The sequence below is a fragment of the Ovis aries genome, chromosome X (assembly GCF_016772045.2).
Source record: "Ovis aries strain OAR_USU_Benz2616 breed Rambouillet chromosome X, ARS-UI_Ramb_v3.0, whole genome shotgun sequence".
In the NCBI taxonomy this organism is placed as follows: domain Eukaryota; kingdom Metazoa; phylum Chordata; class Mammalia; order Artiodactyla; family Bovidae; genus Ovis; species Ovis aries.
In genome coordinates, this window is record NC_056080.1 from 34,790,448 (window position 1) to 34,813,911 (window position 23,464).

General features: G+C 39.6%; 1 pseudogene; it reads right to left on the reverse strand.

The window, feature by feature from the left end:
- Positions 1–6,906: 6,906 nt before the first annotated feature.
- On the reverse strand, positions 6,907–8,432 carry LOC114116698 (ubiquitin-conjugating enzyme E2 variant 1-like; annotated as a pseudogene).
- Between the last annotated feature and the right edge of the window lie 15,032 nt (positions 8,433–23,464).

Genomic DNA, 23,464 nt, shown 5'->3' on the forward strand with positions numbered 1-23,464 from the left:
TTTTGCAATGTAACCAGATATTGGGAGTTTAAGCATCCCATATTGTAATGGATGGCACAGACCCACAGAGCGTGCTGACACACTGAACAGGTTTAGAAAGGACCGTGTAACTATGATGGGGGTTCATGCTATATATATAGCCCTTTTCCTGTTTCTTTTCTCTTCTTTCTACCTGTTAGCTTCAGAGTGCTCCGGAGTTCAGTCCTTGGTCCCTTCTTTACATTATACTCAACTCTTTCCCTCTCATCTGCCCCTGGGGAACTTAGCTCCTATGGTTTTAACTACTATCTAACTGCTGACTACAATGGAATGTATATTCTAGCCTTGAACTCTACCCTGGACTTCATACTTAATACATACAAGTTGTACATCCATACAAGTTGTACATCCTACAGTTTACTTGTTTAACATGCAATCCAAATTGAGTGTGTTTTTTTTATTTTAATTTTGTTATTGAATTGTGATTAACATTCAATATTAAATTAGTTTCAAGTATACCATATAGTGATTCAGTATTTTTTACACATTATGAAATGATCACTACAACAAGATTAGTTACCATCTGTTATTCCTTCTTAAAAATATCTCTCCCCAAACCTACTTTTACTCACAATCTCAGTTGAGGGCAATTCTGTTATTTCACTTGTTCAAGCCAAAAACCTTAGAGTTGTTCTTGGCTCTTGTTTTTCTTTCCTAAGCCTCATCAAAACTGCCAAGAAATTCTGTTAACTCTAACTTCAAAACACATCTGCTATATGCCCACTTTTCTCCAGCTTTACTGTTATCCTGGTAGGAACCATGGTTATTATCTCTTGCCTGGATTATAGTAACAATCTCCTAATTGGTCTCTCTGCTTCCAGTCTCAGGCCCCAGTAGACGATTTTCAACAAAACAGCTGGAGATAGCCTTTAAAATTTTAAGTCAGATTGCATCATTCTGCTCAACCCTTCCAGTGCCTCCCTACTCCATTCTGAGTAAAAACCAAAGTTCTTACAGGGTCTAGCCCTCTGTTGCTGTTCCAACTTCATCTCCTTCTCCTCATCCTCTCTAACTCAACTTCTGCTGCCCTGGCTTCTGCATTGTTCTTGGGACACACCAGGCACACTCCTGCCGTGGGATTTTGCTGAGTGGTTTCTTCTGCTTGGAATACTCCTCATCCTAGACATCCACACAGCTGGATTTCCTTACCTTCTTTGTATCTTGGTACAAAATTTAACTTTACATTGTTTAGTCACTTAGTCATGTCTGCCTCTGTGCAACCCTATGCCTATAGCCTACCAGGCTCCTCTGTCCATGGGATTCTCCAGACACTGGAGTGTGTTGCCATTTCCTTCTCCAAGGGATGTTCCTGACCCAGGGATTGAACCCGCATCTCATCTCCTGCATTGGCAGGCAAGTTCTTTACTCCTGAGACAGTAGGGAGTCCCAGCATTTTTTTTAGTATCTTTACATTGGTCATCCCTTTTTGAGTTGCAGTTCACTTTCCCCATCTGGTCATCCCACTGGTTCTTTCTGTACTGTTTTTAAAAAATTACTTTCTACTGAGGTAACAGTGATTTATAACATCATATAAGTTTCATGTGTACAACATTATATTATTCCTTCTATATATAAACACTTTTTTTGAAAGTTGCTCAGTCTTGTTTGACTCTTTGCAACCCCATGGACTACACAGTTCATGGAATTCTCCAGGCCAGAATACTGGAGTGCGTAGCTATTTCCTTCTTTAGGGCATCTTCCCAACTCTGGGATCGAACCCAGGTCTCCCGCATTGCAGGCGGCTTCTTTACCAGCTGAGCTACCCCAACATGCTCACCACCAAAAATTTATAGTTTCCATTCATCACCATATAGTTGACCTCCCTTTACCCATATCACCCTCACCATGTCCCAGCATCCCCTCTGGTAATCATCGTTCTGTTATCTGAACACACACACCACATCTTCTGTATCCATTCATTCATTGATGGGTACTTATACTGTTTCTGTATCTTGGATTTTGTAAATAATTCTGCAGTGAACATACTTGTGCATATACCATTTCAAATTAGTGTTTTTGTATTGTTTGAATAAATACCAAGAGTAGGATAGCTTGACCATATGGTAGTTCTATTTATAATTTTTGAGGTATCTTCATACTGTCTTCCATAGCGGCTGCATCAATTCACATTCCCATCAACAGTGTATGAGAGTTCCCTTTTCTCCACATCCTTGCCAGTTCTTGTTATTTCTTGCATTTTTGAGAACAGTCATTCTAACAGGTGTGAGGTAATATCTCATTGTAGTTTTAATTTGCATTTCCCTAATAGTGAGGAATATTGAATACCTTTTCATGTGCCTGTTGGTATGTCTTTGGAAAAATGCCTATTCAGCTCCTCTGTCCATTTTTTAATCAGGTTTTTCAGGTTTTTTTGGTGTTGAGTTATATGAGTTCTTTATTCTCTGCATTCCTTTTATCACTGTTTGATTGTACTTAGCACTCCCTAGCAGGCTACACTGGAGAAGGCAATGGCACCCCACTCCAGTACTCTGGCCTGGAAAATCCAATGGATGGAGGAGCCTGGTAGGCTGCAGTCCATGGGGTTGCAAAGAGTTGGACACAACTGAGCAACTTCACTTTCATGCCTTGGAGAAGGAAATGGCAACCCACTCCAGTGTTTTTGCCTGGAGAATCCCAGGGATGGGGGAGCCTGGTGGGCTGCTGTCTATGGGGTCACACAGAGTCGGACACGACTGAAGTGACTTAGCAGCAGCAGCAGCAGCAGCAGGCTACACAGTTCAGATGTTATCTTTATTGTTCGTTATCTGTATCTCAAACCCCAAATAAAAGCCCCATCAGTCTGCATTTCCAAGTTAAGACACTGGGACATATGATAGATAAATAATATCTCAAATAGTTGACTTCCTCAAAAGGACCTTTGAAATATTTGGGATGCAAACATCTCTCAGCATAAACAGCCTGTAACGGTCTAGTACAGGCTACATACAGTTTAGGGGGGATTCCTTCCCAGACATGTCTGTTACTAGTTGAGTTGATAATTAGTTAAATTGTTTCTGGTATTTCAATTCAACCTCTGAGCTCTCTTGAGATATTTTGGACAAAGTCCAAGATTCTTAAATGTTGGTCATTTTCATCTAAGTATAAGCTTTCAACTCATAGGGTACTTGACTACATAAATCAATTAAAGAAGAAGAAGGAAATATGAGCTATAAAATATTGACTCCCAATGTGTCTGCAAATGACCCTGGATTTAATATTATTTGGGGCTAACTTGTTTCTGATGGCCTCAATAATTGGGTAAAACTGTTCAAATAATGTTCAGTCCTTCCTGGCTTTGGTGATAATGACCAGAGATTAATGGATCAAAAAATCATAATCATATTCATGAAGACAGGTCTGTGTATTGATCATAAAGTTATGAAAACATTACCTTACTTTAAACATTACTTACCTTAAGTATGTCAGGGTAGGCCTGGGATAAAATTATAGGCACCACTGGAATAAGTTCCAGGCAAAATGCATCTGATTTATATGTGAGAAGAGCCACATATACCTTGTGGCCAGGGACCACCCTGAGAAACTTAGAGCAAGCTTCCCTGTGTTCTGTTAGAGGGCAAAATAAGAGGCATTTTTTTTTAAGATTGGGTTTCCCTTGTGGCTCAGCTGGTAAAGAATCTGCCTGCAATGTGGGAGACCTGGGTTCAATCCCCAGGTAGGGAAGATCCCCTGGAGAAGGAAAAGGCTACCCACTCCAGTGTTCTGGCCTGGAGAATCCATGGACTGTATAGTTCATGGGGTCACAAAGAGTCAGACACGACTAAGTGACTTTCACTTCACTTGCAGTTTTTTCGGGATAGCAGGTTGCAAATTCTCAATCAGTGTAAAAAAGTGAAACTTATTCAAAATTAATTCCTTTAACAAATTTATTAAGCACCTACTAAGTAGCTTGAATGTGTGAATTACCCAGGGATTTAGCATTCTAATTCGGTGGGTCTGGGGTAGGGCCATCCAAAGGGTCTACAGTTCTCACCAACTCCCAGTTGATATTGATTATGCTGGTCCCAGGCTCACTTTTGAGTAGTAAGGACCAATATTATAAAATTTTATTCTCTTGAAATATTGTCCCGTATCACTCCCCTTGCAAGATTTCCCCAGTATCACTTGTTCTTGTATGTGTGTTTAGTCCTAAGCAGTTTTGCCACCCATGTAGGGTTGTAGATTCACCATCACAGTAAACATATAGAACAGTTCCATCACTCCTAACATTCCCACCCCGCAACATTGCTAACCTCTGGCAACTGCTAATCTGTTACCATCTCTACAGTTTTGTCATTTTGAAAATGTTATATAAATAGAATTATGCAGTATGTAACCTTTTGAGATTGGTGCTTTCACTTTGTACTTCTTTGGAGAGTCATCTAGATTTTTGCCTGTATCAACAGATCATTCCTTTCTGTTGGAGACAAGTGTTCCATGGGATTAAAGTACCACAGTTGGTTTAACCTGTCACCAGTTGAAGGATATCAGGGTTGTGTGTCCATTTTCAACTATTAGAGATAAAACTGCTCTGAACCTTTGTCTACAGATTTTTGTGTGAACTTAAGTTTTCATTTCTTTGGGATGAATAACCAAGATTGCTGTTGCAGGGTGATACGGCTTCCCAGGTAGCTCAGCTGGTAAAGAATCTGCTTGCAATGCAGGAAACCCTGGTTCAATTCCTGGGTCAGGAAGATCCCCTGAAGAAGGGATAGGCTACCCACTCCAGTATTCGTGGGCTTCCCTGGTGGCTCAGATGGTAAAGAATCCACCTGCATTGTGGGAGAGACCTGGGTTCAATCCCTAGTTTGGGAAAATCCCCTGGAGGAGGGCATGGCAACCCACTCCAGTATTCTTGTCTGGAGAATCCCCATGGACAGAGGAGCCTCGTAGTCCATGGGGTTGCAAAGAGTTGGACACAACTGAGCGACTAAGCACACAGCACAGACACACACACGGTACTTTTATGTTTAATTTTATACGTAAGTGCCAAATTGTTACCCAGCAAGGCTGTACAGTTTTATATTACCACTGGCAAAGTTTGAGTGTGGCAGTTTCTCCTCATCCTTGCCAGCATTTGATGGGGTCACTATTTTAAAAAAAATATATTAGCACACACTTCTTTTTATTATGTTAAAATTAGGCAACGGTCTGACAATGAAAGGGCTGCTTATGGAATACTGTTATGTTAAACTTTACTTACAGGATGTTAAACCCTTATAACTAAGATTTTCTCTATAGTTACTGCTACAAAAGGTGGTTTTACACAAACACTAAATTAAAAAACAAACAAACAAAAAGCTTTAGAACACGATGAATTACTTTTATTTTGATATATATCCACATCTCAGCGTTTAGTGATCCTGAACAAAAAAGTGAAAAAATGCAGCAGTTTGCCAGGGATTTTGGCAATCTCTCATGCACACTGAGTTTTTTCTTAATCCCTGTTGAGGACCATGAGAAGCAACAGCACCAAAAACAAAGTATACACCAACCAAGGTTCTTTTTGTTCTAGTTGTCACATTCCAAACTAGACCCAGATGGATTGCAAAGATGAACAAGTAAGAGCCCTGTTTAAAACTTCTTGAAATTGTAAAAGCAATTACAGGAAATTTCCTTCTCCAGTGCATGAAAGTGAAAAGTGAAAGTGAAGTCACTCAGTCGTGTCCGACTCTTAGTGACCCCATGGACTGCAGCCTACCAGGCTCCTCCATCCATGGGATTTTCCAGGCAAGAGTACTGGAGTGGGTACCATTGCCTTCTCTGTGTGTGCTGACAGGAGTCTTCTATTGCCTCTCTCCAAGTTTATCCACCAAAGACTTTGAGAGCTGGCAGGTCTGAGTAACTCTGTTGATTGTTCTTTTCACCTTATCAAAACATGAGCTAAAAACCAATGATGATGTCAGCCAGTGATGACAGCGGAGGGCGGCAGGGCTGAGAACCCATTATTCAAATCCCAGGCTGGTGGAGAGTAAATAAAGTGGTTGTAAAGCTAAATGAGGGGCTTCCCTGGTGACTCAGAGGTTAAATCGTCTGCCTGGAATGAAGGAGACCCGGGTTCGATCCCTGGGTCGGGAAGATCCCCTGGAGAAGGAAATGGCAACCCACTCCAGTACTCTTGCCTGGAGAATTCCAAGGAGGGAGGAGCCTGGTAGGCTACAGTCCCTGGGGTCACAAAGAGTCGGACGCGACTGAGCGACTTCACTTTCACTTTCAAAGCTAAATGAGGAAGGTCAGAGACTCTTTCCAACCTTGCCCGATGGCTTCTGGCCAAAGCAAGGAGGTGTCACGGAAAGTATTGGATGGTGACGGTGCAAAAAGGGACTTGAGGAGGAGGAAGGAAAAAACAGCACCTCTTGGTCAAGGTAGGGAGAGAAGTGATATGGGAAAAGCCCTGAATTCCTCACCAAAGGCTAATTTCAGAGGGGAGCTGACTGAGTTATGATCTATGCTTTGGTCATGGGTGGTAGTGGAGAGTGAGGAGAAGGATAATTGCTTGAGGGGGTCATCATTTAAGACTTAAAGAAACCAGGAGGGGATGGGGGAGAAGACAGAGATCCCAGGCCATGTAATCTGCAGCAAGGCTGAGTTAGATGTAACTAGTTAGAGCTAACAATTAAGTTAGATATGCCCTGTTGGTTATGATGGGAGTCAATTTAAATTTCTTGGACCCAGAAGTTCAACTGTGTGGATAGTGGTTATACTTGACAGATTTATTTGTTATAGCACAACTTATACATTTCACATGGACACAAAATTAGTGTCCTTTACAGTATCTGAAAATAAACTGCCTTTGAATGGGCTCTTCCTTTCCAGTACTTTGAGGTCTCCAAGATGTATCTAGAAAATTTACTACTTGAAGAAAAAAATGACAATTGCTTAAATCTCATGGGGGATATGGGAGGGTCTGTAGTTTTTTTCTTTTGGATTAACTACTGTATAACACTGTCTTTCAGGCAGCTGAGGAAGTTTCGTATTTTCTTTAGACATTAGGCACCAAAGCTCTTGTAGGACAACTTTGATGCTGGATGAATTTTGCCATTTTGCTCTTAGGTGCACAACTCCATTGGAACTATTAACTCCATCTATATTAATTTTTGTTACAGATCTTACAAAGGGGCATGCTTCTAGGCATTTAGGTCCACATCCTAGTTCAAGGCTGTGTATTCAGTTTTCATAGCTTGTTCTTGGGGGCCCAGTTATCACTCCTGTCCATCTTGTAAGCGTCATGTGTTGGTCATATTTTAGACCCTAGCTAACTGCCATCTCCTAATACTTTCTGATGTTTTTTGAGTTCTAACCATTGAAAATTGTGAGAGACTTTTACTCCCGAGCCTGTAGTGGCTGCCAACGTGCATTGCTCTAACTCTTTCACTATTTTTTTCTAAATTTAGTAATTCTAATAGATATGTAGTGATATCTCAAAGTGGTTTTAATTTGCCTAATGGCTAATGATGTCAAACATCTTTCTTATGCTTCTTTGTCATTTGAATATTATCTTTGGTTAAATGTCTGTCTGTGTTTATCCCAGTTTCTCACTGAATTTTTCTTTTGTTGTTTCTGTTGATTTTAATAGTTCTTCATATGGTCTAGATACTGCCACTTTGTCATATACTTCTTTAGAATTATTTTCTCCCAATCTTAAGCTTGCATTTCATCTTCTTCAGAGTCTTTTGGCAGAGCAAAGGTTTATAATTTTAGTGAGGTCCAGTTTATCATTTTTTCCTTTTATAGATTATGCTTTGGATATCATGTTTAACAATAGCTTGCCTAGACCTGATCCCAAAGTATGTCTATTATTTATTTTCTCATAAAGATTTTATAATTTTAAATATTACATTTAAATCCTTGAACATTTTGGACTTTTTTTTTTTATATATATATAAGGTATGAGATTTAGCTCAGATCTTACTACACCTCTTGAGATGTAGCATGAGATCCAGGTGGGTGTTATGTTCAGTTTCCCACTAGACTCCACTGGTATCACCCTTAAAAAAGTGGAGCAGAGCATTTACACCTCACTGCCGACAGCTGAAGTTAAGTTCAGCCAGCTCTTCCCTATGCTGACATCTTCCCAGCAAATGTGTGACACTGATTTTTACTGCCTTGTTGATTCTGAGTGAATGTGGAAGCTCAGCAGCTCCCTGCTGGGCCCCACTGATGCTACATGAGGAAAGGGAAATAGAGTGTCTGCCAGCTCCACCGCTCATCACCTCATCTACCTCATTGCTAGTGAGTAGGAGGTGAGATGCTGCTCCCCATAGTGCTCCACAGACACAGGGAAAGGACTGTGAAGCTTAGTGGGGACCAGCTCTGCCTCATACTACCTCATTTAGTCTCATTTCTTTCAGGAAGATGTGGACAGTCTGTTCACTGCTGGATCCTACTGACACCATCCTGAGTGGGAGGGAGAATGATAATAACACCTGCTCTGACCGGTGGGGATGGAAGATCAGATCCCTACTCAGCTTTGCCAATACTGTTCCTGCAGGGGAATCATTGGTGGACTTCCCAGGTGGCTTAGCGGTAAGGAATCCGCCTGCCAATGCAGGAGGCATGGGTTTGATCCCTGGGGGAGGAAGATCCCCTGGGGGAGGAAATGGCAACCCATCTTTTAAAGTTTTATTTAATTTTTAAAAATTTTCCCAGTATTCTTGCCTGAGAAGTCCCATGAACAGAGGAGCCTGGCGGGCTACAGTCCATGGGGTCACAAAAGTTGCACACAACTGAGCAACTAAACAACAAAAACAACAAGGTGGATATGTGCACAGCCTGCCTCTGCCGAGCAGAGTATAGATGACTAGCTCCGCCCTTAGCCCTGCCAACTCCACTGGGCAGGGGAATCAGAGGGCTGCCGCCTCTCTGTGGTAGAGGGGGGAGCTGCAGAATCAAAGATCAGCTTGTGCTTGGCTCCAGTGGAACTGTGGGGCAGGGGTACAGTTTTTCCATTGTTTCATTTATTTTGGGCTGGAATAGGGTGGCTATTGCAAAAAAGGTTTCTGTTGTTAAGGTACCCATTTTCTGGGCCTCTAACTAGGGGAAACTTTTTTTTTTTAATTTGTTTCATTTTAATCTGTGCTTTTTTAGATTGGAGGCTTTTGCTTGAGAAGTGATAAGAAAACCCAGGAAACTCACTGCCATGTTGTTCTTCAACCCCCTGCAGTTTAAACCTGCAGAGAAGAGACTGCTGTGGGAAGGAACTGGCTTACTCTGGGTTGTTACTGAGGACCAGTCCTTTTTCTCAGCCATGGATATTGCATTCTCTGAACCTGAGGGCCCAGCTGTGACACTTTCATTGTTTCCCATTAAATTTCTCTTTAATAAGGATTGAAAGGAGTAAGGCTTCAGTTCAGACAGTCATCCTGGTGGCTTCAAGAGGTGCTGTCGACCTCTGAGGGGTTACATGGGATGACAGAAAAGGAAGCTCTGGCCTGCCTCCTTGTAGCGACATCATATCTTTAAAAAAAAATAAAAGAGCTACTGGCTTCTCTTTTTGCTTCTGAATTTGGTCTTTGCCAACACCCTTCCAAGTCCAGTATGTTTTATGTTCCTTATTACTGAGCTCATATTTTTTCAAATACTCCCCTCCAGAAAGGTCCTGGCAATAAATGATTGAACTTCATAGAATTTATTTATTTATTTTAGAATTAAAAAAAAAAAATTGGCTGGGCTGGATCTGAATTGCGGCATACAGGGTCTTTGATCTTCATTGCAACACGTGGGATCTGTAGTTGGAGTATGTAAGATCTAGTTCGCTGACCAGGGATTGAACACAGGCTCCTGTATTGGGAATGTGAAGTCTTAGCCACTGGACCACCAGGGAGGTCCTTTGTAGAATTTATTCTTAACTTCTTGCCCCTCAGTTCATGTCCTCTCTGCCCACTCTTAGGATAACTCAGAGTGCCCAGTGTTTCATGACACTGCATTTTTAACATCTTTTTATGAAATAGAGAAATGTGGCAGGCTTGTAGAAATATCTGACAAGCTTTGCTGTTTAAGGCACCTATAAAAACACTTTTTAGATTCATTAATATTTTATCAATAAATAGTTAGAACTTATATGTAAATTTCTCAAATGTCTTTTAGAGAAAGTGTAAGTTCTTGCTCTGTATCAGATATAACAGAATCATAAAAAACACAAGAAAATCAACCCAAGTCATCTAGACTTAATAGTAAAATTCAAACACCAATGCCATTTATAATGGGAAATCTGATTTTTTTTTTAATTTATGAAGCAACATTATCTTTTCTAACTGTACTTGGAGATGAGGGCTCAAAAGATCACACAATCCAAACTTCATTTGGAGATGAGGAAATATACTCAGAGGACATAAATGGCTTATCCAAGATCACAGACCCAATTAATTCTGAGTTAAGATTCATATCTCATAATTTTGGGACCAATATTATTTACATTACATCAGTGGTTCTCACATTTTAGGGTACATTAGAATCACCTAGAATGGCATGTTTAAAAACAAACTGCTGGGTCCCACCTTCAGAGTTTCTGATTGAGTTTTTAGAGTATAACATGAAAATTTACATCTCATACCAGATTCCACACAGCTGCTGATGCTGCTGTTCTCAGGGACCACTCTTGAGAACAGCTGAATTGCTGCATTTTCCTCTATTTCTATTCTATTTTACTTTAATGAACATCTTTATTTTTACCTTTATATCTTGGATACCTTTGAAAATACACAAAAGTGGACCAGAGACTATGTTTAAGGAATCCTTATCAAACACCACCAACCATCCAACAGTGGCCAATCTAAAGAACTTGATATATCACTTTAATCTTTAGGCACTTTCATCTGGGAGACATATTCTTAGATGTCAAAAAGGTCTAATAAGTATAAGTTATTATATTACTCCTCTAGTATTTTTCAGTTTGTGGTTTTATTTATGTAGACTATCTTTACAATTTTAAGAACAGGTGGAGACAATGGTTTAACAGCTTCCATATTACAAGGAAGAAAAAAAAAAAACACTCACATGATTCTTACATGATTCACCCAGGACTGATACTTAAGTCAGACTCTAGAATTTATTAATAACTTGCTGATCATCATCATCCAGTCACTTTAATTAAAGCCAAACTTATCTGATTTAAGGCAAAGACACTATCTTAGTCCATTTTGCTATAATAGAATGTCATAGCCTGGGTGACTGTAACATTTATTCTCACAGTTCTGGAGACTGACAAGTTCAAGATCAACGCTCTGGCAGATTCAGTGTCTTGTGAGAGCCTACTTGTTGCCCATAAACAGCCATCTTGCTATCTCAAATGGTAGAAGGATGAGGGGTCCCTCTAGAATCTCTTTTTTAAAGGTCACTAATCCCATTCATGAGGTTCTACTCTCATGACCTAATCACCTCTCAAAGGCCTTACTTCCAAATACCACCATAATGGGGGTTAGGATTTCAAAATATTAATTTGGAGAGGATACAAACATTTAGTCTATCAGTCAGTCATTCAGTTCAGTCTTTCAGTGGTATCTGACTCTTTGTGACCCCATGGACTGCAGCACGCCAGGCTTTCCTGTCCATCACTATAACTCCCAGAGCCTACTCAAACTCATGTCCATTGAGTCAGTGATGCCATCCAACCATCTTATCCTCTGTTGTTCCCTTCTCCTCCTGCCCTCAATCTTCTGCAACATCAGGGTCTTTTCCAATGAGTCAGTTCTTTGCATCATGTGGCCAAAATATTGGACCTTCATCTTCAGCATCAGTCCTTCTGATGAATATTCAGGACTGATTTCCTTTAGACTTGACTGGTTTGATCTCCTTGCAGTTCAGGGACTTTTAAGAGTCTTCTCCAACACCACAGTTCAAAAGCATCAGTTCTTTGGCACTCAGCCTCATTTATGGTCCAGCTCTCACATCCATACATGACTACTAGAAAAACCACAGCTTTGACTAGATGGACATTTGTGGGCAAAGTAATGTCTCTGCTTCTTAATATGCTGTCTATGTTGGTCATAGCTTTTCTTCCAAAGAGCAAGTGTCTTTTAATTTCATGGCTGCAGTCACCATCTGCAGTGATTTTGGAGCCCAAGAAAATAAGTCTGTCACTGTTTCCATTGTTTCTCCATCTATTTGCCATGAAGTGATGGGACCAGATGCCATGATCTTCGTTTTCTGAATGTTGAATTTTAAGCCAGCTTTTTCACTCTCCTCTTTCACTTTCATCAAGAGGCTCTTTAGTTCTTCTTTGCTTTCTGCCATAAGGGTGGTGTCATCTGCATATCTGAGGTTATTGATATTTCTCCCCACAATCTTGATTCCAGCTTGTGCTTCATCCAGCCTGGCATTTTGCATGATGTACTCTGCATATAAGTTAAATAAGCAGGGTGACAATATACAGCCTTGACATACTCCTTTCCCATTCAGTCTATAGCAGGCACGTTAACTGACTGCACTTATTATATATGTAACCATTATATATATATAGCCAGTAATGGTGGTACAATGTTAGTATTTGTGAGGAAATGGTAAGTGGTTGGTGGCCCAGGAATATTCAGACCTTCTGGTGGAGTGAAAGCGGCTGTATTTCCAGTCAAACTTCCAGTGACATTAATTGCCATAAGGATTTCAGCATCGCCACCTGATACAATGTTCATGCCAGAGAATGGAGTTCTCCCTTCATTTAGGACCTGAATCTTAGTCTGTCTCTTGCTTTCAGAAATGTAGACAGTCTTTGCCATTTATGTGCCTCCAACAAATTGTGAAGTTTAATGTACTATCAAGAGCTTTTTAGATGAATATTCAAATATAGTACCATGTGTCTCTAAATAGTTCTCTATATTATACATTTATGAATAGTTCATATGCAATTATGATCTAATCATCAGAAATACAAAAGTATAAAATACCTACATGTGTCAAATAAAATGCCACTCAGCACTGGCAACTGATGAAATCTTATCCTAAACTCCAAATCCTTACACTGCTCTAACAGTTACCACCTTTTGAGATAGAGGTGATTTACTTAGTGTGTACCTCTCTGTGACAAACATTATACCCCGTACTTTCTATGATTAGCACAGAATAAAAAACAAAAAGTCAGAGAAAAGCCACTCGAGATGAAACTTGACAGTTATAGTACTTTCTTACCACTGACCTGTGACTTTTTAAAATGTGATTCTGATTTCTTTTCTTCACGTTCATTAATTTGGGACAATAATGAGTGGTTTTAGCACACTGTATGAGTCGACAGCTGTTTTTATCTAGGTCTAGAAGAAAAATAAAAACATCCGCTTTATATATTTTTATATTAACAGATTTGCATCCAGTACAGATAATTAGCATATGAAAAGTTTCTCATCAGCGTTGCAACTGCAAATGTCAATGAGATATCATCAGAATAGTTAAAATTAAAAGAACTGACATGCCAAGTGTTGGCAGGGATGAAGAGTAGCTGAAATTCGTTCACATTGCTGGCTGGAAGTAAATTGCTAAAACTGCTTTGGAAAACTGTTTTAACAGCAATTGGCAAGGCTAAAATACAAATACCCTAGGATCCAGTAATTCCATTCTTGGCCTTGTTCACAAACATAAATGTGTACGTGTGTACCAAAATGCATGAACAGAAATGATCTTCCCAGCCAGAACCTGAAAACAACACAAATTGCAGCCACAGGTGAATGGATAAATACATGTGATATATTCATACAATAGGATATAACTCAACAGTAAAAAGAATAAACTACTGATATATGCAAATACATAGATGACACTCACATATATAGTATTGAGCAAAAGAAAGTCAAACACAAAAGAGGACAAACTGTATAATTCCTTTTATATCAAATTCAAAAACAGCCAAAACTTTTGGGAGTATTGGCTATGAGAAGGCACAAGGGAGCTTCCTGTAGTTTTAGATATGCCCTTTACCTTGATATCAGATGCTGGTTTCATGGGTGTAAAAATTCATCAAGCTTTACCCTTAAGATCTGTTTGCTTACTAAAATATTTTCTTAAAAAATAGAAATAAAAAGATAATCCAAAATTGTCAAAATGTCCAATTGAATTAACACTTCCAGCCAGGCTCATTTCAAAGTATGCAAACTTGGTCCCAGAGAATTAAAGCTTTTTGGAGGCATCAGGTGATATGTCTTGAGCTTATTCGTGGATAGTATATTTTCAGTGCTCTGCTCAGGAACCAACGATGCTTAAAGGTAGATTTAGTATCATCTCTTTTTATTGTACAGTGCCACATGGAAGCAGCAATATCTCATATCCCACATTTTGAGTTGAATACTCAGTCATATAACTCATAATTTTCTACTTATAAATATACAATTAAGCAACTTAACAGCCATCACAACTTACACAACTTCTGAAAAGCAGTCGTAAGTAACTACTGGATTTATCTAATACTGGAAAGTTTTTGCTGAACAAGATAGGCATCATTTTTTCCCTGAGATTTTTGGGAAACTGTCTATACATATCTTATTTCATAGATTTTTTTTTTTTCAGATAGATGTCTTCTTTTTTTTTTTTCCCACACACAGATACTCTGTCATTGTATGCACACCCAGAAAAAAGGTATGGCCTCGCTTCTAAGTCATATTCTGAATGGGACTGTCTTCTTCCTGGAATGCAGTATCTTACAAAGGTACACAAAATAGGAAGGTGCTCTCAGTCTGAAGAGATTCCCACTATGAAGACATCTGCTAAGGTGTGGCATTTGGCTTTTGCTAAAGTTTTGCACAACCTTCTGTTGCCCCAGATACAAAATGACACAGGGAATTAATTTCCAGGAATGAAGCTTTGAGTCATGGGTTTTGTGTCTGGAATGCATTTTTACAACTTCCTTTTTGATCTTTGAAATGGAGCAAACCCTTGTATCCTGGAATTAATTTTTATACCAGAGGACATTCTCAAATATCATTTTTCTTTTGATAGGGGTCTGTCCTTCATATTGTAGTCATGAGGTCTTACTAAATGCATCATCTCTGCTAGTTAAAACAGACTATTACAAGCCAGATGCTACTCTCAGCATTGCAATGGCTGAAACAAGGTAGAATATAAAAGATATTTCATGTCAATGGAAGTGGTAGAGGCAGCAAATGAACTGGATTCCTTTAAGATGAATCTTTTATGGATCAGCAGATTTATTTGGAGTGACTTGGAAAGGAGTTATTTCATTAGCAACTAACTCTGATCTGTGTCAGCAATAAGGCATCCTTAAGTCATTTATTTCAGTATAAGAAGTCACTGCAGAAGAAATATGATTATTGACTAAGATGGAAATAAATATTGAGGCAAAACTAAGACTTTTTTATAGAAGTATGAATATTACACTTGATTTTATGGTTCATTTAATCAAAGCATTTGGCTATTATATTTTGGCAAGTAAATTTATGATCAAGAAAGATGAAACAAATATTTTTTAGGAACCTTAAAGCTAACACATTTTTGTAGAGATTTTAGCAGTGATTTAAGTACAAACTTAGAGCTATTATATAAGGAGTATGGGAAATGCTGGTTGCTCAACTGATTTTTGACAAAAAGGCAAAAGCAATTTAATGGAGAAAAAGTTACCTTTCAACAAATGATGGTGGAGCAATTGGACATCTGGAGGCAAATAGATAAAATGAACTTCATCCATGAACTTCAGCCTGAGTCTCATATACAAAAATTAACTCAAAATAGATTATAGATTTAAATATAAAAATTGAAACTATAAAAAATTTTGGCAAAAGCAAAGGAGAAAATCTTTGGAAACTAAGGCTAGTCAAAGAGTTCCTAGACTTGACATAGGCAAGCACAATCCATTAAAGAAATTCAATAAGGAAAATACTAATATTAATAATTCAGACTTCATCAAATTTATATGCTTTTGTTTTATAAAAACACTATGTTAAGTGGATGTAAACACAAGCTACAATATGTTAAAACTCTCAAATCTGTTCAGTGGCTCAGTCGTGTCTGACTCTTTGCAGCCCTGTGGACTGCAGCACGCCAGGCCTCCCTGTCCATCACCAACTCCCAGAGCCCACTCAAACTCATGTCCATCGCGTAGGTAATGCCATCTAACCATCTCATTCTCTGTTGTCCCCTTCTCCTCCCACTTCAATCTTTCCCAGCATCAGGGTCTTTTCTAATGAGTTGGTTCTTCGCATCAGGTGGCCAAAGTACTGGAGTTTCAGCTTCAACATCAGTCCTTCCAATGAACACCCAGGACTGATCTCCTTTAAGATGGACTGGTTGGATCTCCTTGCAGTCCAAGGGACTTTCAAGAGTCTTCTCCAACACCACAGTTCAAAAGCATCAATTCATTGGTGCTCAGCTTTCTTTATAGTCCAACTCTTACATCCATACATGACTACTGGGAAAACCATAGCTTTGACTAGATGGACCTTTGTTAATAAAGTAATTGTGCTTTTTAACATGCTGTCTAGGTTGATCATAGCTTTTCTTCCAAGGAGCAAGCATTTTTTAATTTCATGGCTGCATTCACCATCTGCAGTGATTTTGGAGCCCCAAAATATAAATTCTGTCACTGTTTCCATTGTTTCCCCATCTATCTGCCGTGAAGTGATGGGAGCAGATACCATGATCTTCATTTTTTGAATGTTGATTTTTAAGCCAGCTTTTTTACTCTCCTCTTACACTTTCATCAAGAGGCTGTTTAGTTCTTCTTTGCTTTCTGCCATAAGGGTGGCGTCATCTGCATATCTGAGGTTATTGATATTTCTCCCAGCAGTCTTGACTCCAGCTTGTGCTTCATCCAGCCCAGCATGATATATTCTGCATATAAGTTAAATAAGCAGGGTGACAATATACAGCCTTGACCTACTCCTTTTCCTATTTGGAACCAGTCTGTTGTTCCATGTCTAGTTCTAACTGTTGCTTCCTGACCTGCATACACATTTCTCAGGAGACAGGTTAGGTGGTCTGGTATTCCCATCTCTTTCAGAATTTTCCACAGTTTATTGTGATCCACACAGTCAAAGGCTTTGGCATAATCAATAAAGCAGAAATCAGTGTTTTTCTGGAACTCTCTTGCTTTTTCGATGATCCACTGGATGTTGGCAATTTGATCTCTGGTTCCTCTGCCTTTTCTAAAACCAGCTTAAACATCAGGGAGTTCACGGTTCACGTATTGCTGAAGCCTGGCTTGGAGAATTTTGAGCATTACTTTACTAGCATGTGCGATGAGTGCAATTGTGCGGTAGTTTGAGCATTCTTTTGCATTGCCTTTCTTTGGAACTGGAATGAAAACTGACGTTTTCCAGTCCTGTGGCCACTGCTGAGTTTTCCAAATTTGCTGGCATATTGAGTGCAGCACTTTCATAGCATCACGTTTCAGGATTTGAGACAGCTCAACTGGAATTCCATCTCCTCCACTAGCTTTGTTCGTAGTGATGCTTTCTAAGGCCCACTTGACTTCACATCCCAAGATGTCTGGCTCTAGATTAGTAATCACATCATCATGATTATCTGGGTCATGAAGATCTTTTTTGTACAGTTCTTCCATGTATTCTTGCCACCTCTTCTTAATATCTTCTGCTTCTGTTAGGTCCATACCATTTCTGTCCTTTATCAAGCCCATCTTTGCATGAAATGTTCCCTTGGTATCTCTAATTTTCTTGAAGAGATTTCTAGTCTTTCCCATTCTGTTGTTTTCCTCTATTTCTTTGCATTGATCGCTGAAGAAGGCTTTCTTATCTCTTCTTGCTATTCTTTGGAACTCTGCATTCAGATGCTTATACCTTTCCTTTTCTCCTTTGCTTTTCGCCTCTCTTCATTTCACAGCTATTTGTAAGGCCTCCCCAGACAGCCATTTTGCTTTTTTGCATTTCTTTTCCATGGGGATGGTCTTGATCCCTGTCTCTTGTACAGTGTCACGAACCTCATTCCATAGTTTATCAGGCACTCTATCTATCAGATCTAGGCCCTTAAATCTATTTCTCACTTCCCCTGTATAATCATAAAGGATTTGATTTAGGTCATACCTGAATGGTCTAGCAGTTTTCCCTACTTTCTTCAATTTAAGTCTGAACTTGGTAATAAGGAGTTCATTATCTGAACCACAGTCAGCTCCTGGTCTTGTTTTTGCTGACTGTATAGAGCTTCTCCATCTTTGGCTGCAAAGAATATAATCAATCTGATTTTGGTATTGACCAGCTGGTGATGTCCATGTGTAGAGTCTTCTCTTGTGTTGTTGTAAGAGGGTGTTTGCTATGACCAGTGCATTTTCTTGGCAGAACTCTATTAGCCTTTGCCCTGCTTCATTTTATACTCCAAGGCCAAATTTGCCTGTTACTCCAGTTGTTTCTTGACTTCCTACTTTTGCATTCCAGTCCCCTATAATGAAAAGGACATCTTTTTTGGGTGTTAGTTCTAAAAGGTCTTGTAGGTCTTCATAAAACTGTTCAACTTCAGTTTCTTCAGTGTTACTGGTTGGGGAATAGACTTGGATAACTGTGATATTGAAAGGTTTGCCTTGGAGACGAACAGAGATCATTCTGTCGTTTTTGAGATTGCATCCAAGTACTGCATTTCGGACTCTTTTGTTGACCATGATGGCTACTCCATTTCTTCTGAGGGATTCCTGCCCACAGTAGTAGATATAATGGTCATCTGAGTTAAATTCACCCATTCCAGTCCATTTTAGTTCGCTGACTCCTAGAATGTCAGTGTTCACCCTTGCCATCTCCTGTTTGACCACTTCCAGTTTGCCTTGATTCATGGACCTGACATTCCAGGTTCCTAAGCAATATTGCTCTTTATAGCATTGGATCTTGCTTCTATCACCAGTCACATCCACAGCTCAGTATTGTTTTTGCTTTGGCTCCATCCCTTCATTCTTTCTGGAGTTATTTCTCTACCGATCTCCAGTAGCATATTGAGCACCTAATGACCTGGGGAGTTCCTCTTTGGTATCCTATCATTTTGCCTTTCCATACTGTTCATGGGGTTCTCAAGGCAAGAATACTGAAGTGGCTTGCCATTCCTTTTTCCAGTGGACCACATTCTGTCAGACCTCTCCACCATGACCCACCCGTCTTGGGTTGCCCCACGGGCATGGCTTGGTTTCATTGAGTTAGACAAGGCAATAGTTCCAATTAAAAATAGTGGCACCAGAATTTCTAGAGAGGCTGTGGAGAAACCTAATCACATGCACATTGCTGGAGAAAATATAAAATGGCACAGCCATGCTGGAATCAATTTGGCAGTTTGTTATAAAACTAAATATACAAGTGCTCTACAGTGCAGCATTTGCACTGTTGCTATGCATCCCAGAGAAGTGAAAATTTTTGTTCACACAAAAACCTGTACATGAAAGTTCATAGTAGCTTTATTTATAATAGTCAAAATTACAAACAACTCAGATGTTCTTCAAGAGGAGAATGGCTACACAAATTATGGCACACCCCTACCATGGACTACTACTCATCAGTAAAAAAGGAACAAACAATACAGTAATCTGGATGAATCTCCAGAGCACTGTTCTGAGTGAAAAAAGCCAATAGTCAAAGATCACATGCTATATGATTCCATTTATGTAATATTCTTGAAAAGATCTAATTGTAGAAATGATGACTAGAATAGAATAGTGGTTGTCAAATTGAAAGAGATGATAAGAGTGAGAATGAAGTAAGCTTATCCATTAAAGAGCAATATGAAAGAAAAATCTTTGTAGTGATGAAATTGGCCTGTATCAATGTCAATATCCTAATTATGGTATTGTACTATAATTTTGTAAGATGTTAATTTTGGGGAAAGTAAGCAAAAGTTATATGTAATCTTCATTTTTCCCACTGCATGTGAACCTACAAGTTCCTTAAAATCTTTTTTAAAGTTTATGTAAAAAATTTATTCATATTCATAGTGTGTTTGTAATTGTAACAGAGATTGTGTTCAGAGATATTATGAATGAGCAATATTGAGATTCTCTTGGACAAAGAGACCATGAATGTCCACTATGTTCACTAAGAAGCATTTCTCTCAGATATTAAAAAAAAAAAAAAAGTAATGCTACATAGGCATTTCTTCTCTCTATATCTGGTTATATACTTGACCACCTCACCCCAGCTTGTTCTGACCTTGATATGGTAAAAAGTGGAGGCCATGAATCTGTTGCAGGAAAGAGAGTGGGGCACAGGAAGATGGTCACATCCCAGGTCACATCCGAGTCCCTGAGATGGCCGCCGAGTGTGGGCTCTTAGCTTCGTGCAGGAAAGAATTCAAGAGCAAGCCACAGTGAAGAGAAAGAAGGTCTATTCAGGGAAGAAACAGACTCCATAGACAGAGTGTGGGCCATCTTGGAAGGCAAGAGAGGCCCCAGGGTATGAGGTTATCAGTTTTTATAAGGGTGAGTTATTTCATAGGCTAATGAGGGCAACAAGTTTTCCAGCTATTTTGGAGAAGGGATGGGGATTTCCAGGAATGGACCACTACCTGCTTTTGACCTTTATGGTCGTGGTACCCAGCTCTTGGATCTAGTTGGTTCTAATCAATTTATGTCATGTCCTCATTGCCCTCTTCCCTTCCTATCTCAAACTTTACATATCCATTATCCATGTACTAATATTCTTGTGCTGCTTCTTTAAACTGATTCAAAAGCAAGTCCATCTGTAAACTTATTCAGAATAAATAATTAGTGCCTGGAGTGTTAAATGTAAAGGAGAGATATATCAGAAAGATCCAGGTATAACACATGAAACCTAAGGGTATGCAATACAGACAGACCTCCCAAGTGATACAAACAAGCTATTGGAATGGTATTAGTAAGTGAGTCACATCATAGCAGCTCCAGTTTGTTAGTTCCTTGTGTCTCTATCTGAAGTTGGGCTTTATTGATATTTTTCATCGTTTATTGATGCATACCTTACTGTCCCGTAACTCCCAAAATTTACTTAAGTAAATCAGTTCAGTTTAGTCTCTCAGTGGTTTCCGACTCTGTGACCCCATGAATCACAGCACTCCAGGCCTCCCTGTCCATCACCAACTCCCAGAGTCCACCCAAACTCATGTGCATCGAGTCAGTGATGCCATCCAGCCATCTCATCCTCTGTCGTCCCCTTCTCCTCCTGCCCCCAATCCCTCCCAGCATCAGGGTCTTTTCCAATGAGTCAACTCTTTGCATGAAGTGGCCAAAGTATTAGAGGTTCAGCCTAACTGAATAGTTGATACTAAAACAGATTTTCCCATCACAACCTTAAATTCCTAGGAAACAATCTGATGGTTTTTCCCAAGGTCAGTTCCCTGTACTTTATCCAATTAACTAGAGTCCTGCAGGAGAATAAATATGGATACTGAGAACTTAGATCTAGAGTCCAGTGACATTTACCTTTTGAAAGCTATGATGAGAGACTTACTGGCATGAATGAGGCACATATCTCTATATAAACCCTTTCTTGGAATCTGAAAAATACTATTGCCTGGATAGCTTATACATGGGGTGGGGATGCCCTCATCTATGTGTTATATACATGTCAGAAGTTCCTGTGTCAGTAGTAGGGGATGAGAATCATTCATCAGCCTCTGTTAGTATCTCCCTTTGCCCCCAGGACTTCCCAGTTGGTGTAGTGGTAAAGAATCTGCCTGCCAGTGCAGGAGACAAAGGAGACAGGTCTGATTCCTGGATTGGGAAGATCCTCTGGAGAAGGAAATGGCAACCCACTCCAATATTCTTGTCTGGAGAACCCCATGGACAGAGGAGCCTGGTGGGTTACAGTCCATAGGGTGGCAAAAAGTCCAACACAACTGAGCACATTGCCTGTACTCCCTCAACAGTCAGCGTCCAGTACCTGACAGCCATGCCGCACTGCAGACTTCTACCTAAAGGGCTGTCTTTCACACAACTGTAAGTTCTTGCACCTAGAAAGTTAATGCTACTAGGGAACAGCCCTAAGCAATGACAATGAGAACTAGAGGATAAATATCAGACTAATTGCTAACCTATCTAAGCATTAAAATTCAGCCTTACCCACAGTCACATTAGATTATTGTCTAATGTTTTACTTCAGGTTAATTAATGAAGAGCTTTTTATAATAGAGAACAAATGTCTCCCTATAGATGTAATTTCAAATAGGGCCCTCAGTTTAAAAACTCTGCATATCACAATATTTCAAGTCTCCACAATAGAGTTTTACTCAGGAACATGTTAGTTTAATAGCAAAGATTCAACAATTTGATATTCAGTGAGGATATGTTAACCCTGGCAGAAAAGGGCATAGCAAATTACTTAATCCTAAAATGTGGAGATCAAGTCTCTTCTCAGTGATAGCTGATAAAGAGGAAACAATCCCAATATCCTTAACCAGTTGATGGAATTGGAAATTTTTATACAACTCTTTAAATGTTAAGCATCTCCTGAAACAGAGCAAAAATTAATTTAGTGACTGATTATCATCTATAGGTATAAAATTCTAGAAACCTCATAGCCATTTTCATTTGAAAGTGGTTGGATTTCTTTTATCAATTAATTTGGCAAAACTCTAATAGAATGTGTAGTTTAAAATTAACCCAGAAACACTGGTACACAGTCTGTCATTGATGGATCCCCTTTTGCACTACAATATTGTCAATGAAAGATTTAAGAAAAAAAAAAAGAACCTTAGATAAGATAAACATCTTCGTAGGCCAGAGGCGAAACAGAAAGCTGGAATTGTATATGAGGCTGAAGATCCATATTCCAAAGGAAGTGGTGGGAGGTATAGGTTCACCTCCTTTGGGAGTAGAAGGACTAGAGGTCTTGCTTTTGAAATGGAAAAACAGAGTCAGCTTCACTGCATAAATCCAGGAGCTATCACTCATAAAAGTAAGGTGAAAAGAAATACTGACAACTGCTGCCTGGGGCTACAACTTACACAGAGCTGCCAGGCAATGTAACCCTGAGGATATGGACATGACCTCAGGACAGAGCTGCCTGGGGCTCACTAACCATTTCAGTATATTCTTTATACCCCTACTAGGGAGGAGCCCCGAGCCTTCATTATGAAAGCTGTTTCTCAACTAATGCCCCAGGACGTTCATGGAAGTAGCCTCACAGCTTCCTGCCAGAGAGGAAGCAACCTAGAGAGAGAAAAAAGAGAGAGAGGAACAAAAAAATTCTCTTTAGATAAGCCTGTGATCTGAAACTCTAAAATGCTTGTAGAATTCTAATGTTAAGGCAGAGCACCCCCCCCCCAAAAAAATAAATAAATAAATAAATAAACCTTGGAACAGGAGTTATTTTCTGATGATACATATGTTATGAAATAGTTGTGTGTGTGTATGTGTGTATATGTTAGTAACTCAGTAGTGTCTGACTCTTTGTGACCTCTTGGACTCCTCTGTCCGGGCCAGGCTCTGCCAGGCTCCTCTGTCCATGGGATTCTGCAGGTAAGAATACTGGAGTGGGTTGCCATTTCCTTCTCTATGGAATCTTCCCAACTCAAGGATAGAACCTGGGTCTCCTGCATT